The 4,365-nt window shown below is 25.7% G+C and overlaps 1 long non-coding RNA gene across 1 annotated transcript; it reads right to left on the bottom strand.

Annotated features, from left to right (window-relative positions):
• Window positions 1-3,436: 3,436 nt before the first annotated feature.
• LOC124421440 lies at window positions 3,437-3,935 on the bottom strand. Its single transcript, XR_006941661.1, has 3 exons — window positions 3,843-3,935; window positions 3,618-3,784; window positions 3,437-3,557 (listed from the first exon to the last, which is right to left on the bottom strand). It is a non-coding gene; the product is annotated as an uncharacterized LOC124421440 (long non-coding RNA).
• Between the last annotated feature and the right edge of the window lie 430 nt (window positions 3,936-4,365).

Genomic DNA, 4,365 nt, shown 5'->3' with positions numbered 1-4,365 from the left:
CTGTTGAACTGACTTCATGTTATGAGAGCATCCTGTCGACGTATATAAATAAGATTTTCAAAATAAAATCTCTCTGCTAAATTTTATTTATTACCTTAACGCTAACACTCTTAAAAATACGAGTATTGTGAAGAAATTTATTTATTACAAGCCAAAGTCTTTCTACGATATGTTATGAAAATCAGTTCACAATTGATCATATCCCCTTTAGAAAATTACTTTAACACAGTGTATTTATAAACTTTGTACAGAAAAAAATACGACATATAAATTGTCATATTAATTACCAAATTCGTCAAAATAATAAATTTTTTATTGAAAAGCACCAATAAAACAATACAATACATATACAGTGTCTCTCATAATTATTCGAATTTAGGTATACTATGAAAAGAAACCAAATTTAATAATTCTTTTGAGTGCAAAATAAATAAATAAATTTGACAGTTATATTAGGCTACAATGTCGGAAAAATTGAAAATATATTTGAGCTAATATCTACATGAATATATACTAGCCAACTTTGCCGGAAAATATCGATCCTAGTGGAACGAAAAGGGGCTTAAGATCCAGATAATTAAATTAGAAACATAAGAACGATCCCAAAAATACATCATGGAACGTTTAAGTACAGATCCTTACAACAAAATATATTAATTTTGGATTTATCTCTGGAAAAAAGGGAAAAAATAAATGAAAATGAGGGCAAAATCCGCCAATTTAATGATACTACTTATAAATATGGTAAAATCGCCCCAAAATTGTAGCCCAAATAGGCCAAAAATAAATCGCTTCGGTTGATAGTAACCCCTTAAACAATTTTAAGCAAAAAAACATTTGATATGATGAAATGTGAAATACAGGACAAATTCGAATACTTTTATGAGGTAATTTTATAGACTTCCTTTGAAAAAAGCTTAATCAATTTAAGTAAATAAAGATTTTTCCAGTTATAAAAATTGTGATATGAAACATAAGGACTGCCTAGATAATACAACAAATGTATTTATTTATTTTGCACACGAAACTTATTATTAAATTTGGTTTCTTTCCATAGAATACCTAAATTCGAATACTTATGAGTGACACTGTAATTGTTACTTGAAATTTTTAATACTTAACAATATTTTTTAATAATGAGTTTGTAATATTGAAAAACTATATTGTTAACAGTCAACATGTATGTTATAATAAAACTTTCTATATATAAAACAAATAAATTGTTAACAATCTGAACTCATATTTTAACAATATGATAGTTAAATAGAATAAATTTTTAATTGTAAATTAATTTGCAATTCATTAAATTATTCGTCATATTAATTAACTATATAGTTAAACACTGTTTAACAAAATGCAAAAAAATACTATTTCAAAATAGTTTTATTTTTGTTTTTTATTTGATTTGTAATATATGAAATTAAACGTAGAATTATGGTTAGTTACATAAAAATTAAAACATGTATTAATTAAAAACCAAAATTAACAATAACAAGTAAGAGTGCTATATTCGGCTGTACCGAATCTTATATTCCTTTCACCTTAGTGTATTTTAAACATATTAGTTTTATAAATTTAAATTTTTTTCCAACTAAATTATTATTACACTAAAAGCAAAACAAAATGGACAACAACGCTAAGCGAAATAAAAAACAAAATACACAAGCCAATTAAACCAACAGACATCTAAACATATATAACGAAAAACACAGAAAAACAAAAACAAAATTAACAACTCAATAAAACCAACCTACATCCAAATATAAGAACAGAATTCACAAAAAGAAAACAAAATACATAACTCAAGCCAACAGCATCCAAACATACAAAACAATATACATAGCCAGGGTTGTCCATAGCCAAAAGCTAAACGCAAAATCGCCAAAATAAAATATTATTTATTTATTTATTTATTTATTTATTTATTTATTTATTTATTTATTTATTTTTTATAAAAATCGCTAAAAGTTTACAAAATCATTTATATATATTTATTTCACGTATTATAAAGTAAATATAAATCTAGTAAAAGTCTATAATAAAATATTATTTTTTTTCTTTACATTTGTACTTTTAGTGCATTAGTTATTTATATTAAATTTATATCGAAATATTTTTTACAAAAATTAATTGCAGATTCATTTTCACTGCTTGGTGTATCATACATTGTATTAGAATTAAACTTTTTTTAACATTTTATCTGTAGGCTGAAATGAATTGCAACAATATTTATTAACATTCATATAACTTATTATTCTTATCAATGAATCTAAAAGTTCATATTGAATTTTATTACGTATGCGAGTTTTAGTGTAATTCATAATAGAAAATACCCTTTCTACGCAAGCGTTGCTGGTTGGTAAAATTAATATGTTTAGAACGGCCAATGTTAAATCATTAAAGTGAAATGTTCTAGCCGCATCGCAATAATTGTAAACTTGTGGCCAAAAGTCTAATAATTTTTTTGGGATTTCACCTTTAAAGATCTCAGTCCAATTGATATATGCTAATTTTGACCATTACAATTCATGATGCCCCTTTGTCGTACCAATTCGTTAACTTTATTTTTTGGATTTAAAAATAAAGTTAACGAATTTTGAACTTCCGAAAATTTAACTTGTGTTAAAGGGTTTCCACATTTTAATATTGGAAATTCATTATATGTTTTAAAAAGATTTATATTTTCAGGTAACTGTTTTAGCATTTCTGTTAATAGTTTTTTAAGTACAAAAAACTATTTTCTTCTAAAATTTCTGCATCATATTCATTCACTTTTATATTTTTTAATTCCATTTCAAATTCTGTGCAAAAATCTATAGATTCAAATGGCAGGATTGAAATTCTTAATTTAAATGATTCATTTTATTAACTATTGGGTTAATAAGTATAAAAAATTTATTTTTTTCGTCAGATAATTCTTAATAAATATGTTGAGCAATTGTTTTCAGCAGTTGAGAATACAGAAAAGTGGTATTTTAACTCCACCCACAGCTTTAAAACTCTTCTGATGGCGGCCCCATAAGACAGCCAACGAGTCCCCGATATTTGTACAAGTTTTCTAAAATTATTTGGATCAACTCCAACGTTAACCAAATCAAAAGCTCTTTTGTATAGTAAAGTACGATGTGGGCTGTGGCTAATATAGATGTAAATTTCCTTAAGTAAAAAGTCTGCATTTTTGGGAATTTACTTGAGGCTTTGGAGCAGCATAAATGGAGGGAGTGGCAGGTACATTTTAAAAGTAATAATTGTGGATTTTCTTATTTTAAAAGGATAAATAACGATTTATTTTTACCACATAGATTACTGGCCCCGTCAGTTCGAAGAGCTATTAACTTTTTTATATTTAAACCCACTTTGTTTAAAAACAGTTTTATGCCTTCAAAAAGATGTGTTGCAGTAGGTTCTTCTATCAGGAAAATGCCCAAAAAATCGGTAACAATTTTAAGTCTTTTATGATAAAAAGTGGTCAACAGAAGCAATTGAGCTATGTTTTGCAATAAAAACGGCTAGTTTAATGTCAATTATTTTAGACTCATTTGATTGTGGCTGTATTACTAAAAGTGTATAAAAATACATTAAAATTTCTTTTATATATTTGTTAAAAATGAACTTACTAAAATTTGAAATTTTGTTTTGCTTAAATAGCACCGCCATATTAGAAATGTGTTTATTACTTTCTGAATGCTTTTTTAGATCTTATGGGATCTTAGTGCTATTTTGCATCCAAAACTCCACGATGTATATTGGTCGTTAGATGTTGATTGGTACGACAAAGGGGCATCTACAATAGATTTTATCAAGCCTACAAACTTAAGTCAATAAAATGTTTAAAATATTACATTTGTGTACTTAGCTTTGGCCCAACTTTCATTTTCCCACTCCTTTCGATGTCAACGATCTACATTAATTTTTTTTAAGAAGATGTCATTATAAAGCTACGTTCAGACCTGTAAAATATTTGGTCCAAATATTTGTTATAAAATATTTATAAAGTTGCGTCAAACAAATGCAATATTTATTTCATGTTCAGACTTGAATAAATATTTGATGGTATTGTTTTATCAAACAGTGCAAAAATAATTTGTTCATGCAAAAAAAAAAAAACAATTTGGCAATTTGTTTTAATTTTAACTATTTTTATTAGGTTTAAAATTAAATTTTTATAATAAAAGTGTATAATATTAATATATAACACGATTGAAAAAACTTTGTTTGTCGAATCTGAACATAAAATATTTCATGTTAACAAACAGCAATGCGGATGATTTTCATAGAACAAATTGATTTGCTGGCAAATAAATATTTTCTCATTGTTTCATCAATGTGAACACCAAAAGTCAAATAATTTACGTTATTTTGATC

The sequence above is a fragment of the Lucilia cuprina genome, chromosome X, assembly GCF_022045245.1.
Source record: "Lucilia cuprina isolate Lc7/37 chromosome X, ASM2204524v1, whole genome shotgun sequence".
In the NCBI taxonomy this organism is placed as follows: Eukaryota; Metazoa; Arthropoda; class Insecta; order Diptera; family Calliphoridae; genus Lucilia; species Lucilia cuprina.
This window is presented reverse-complemented; position numbering and strand designations above follow the sequence as displayed.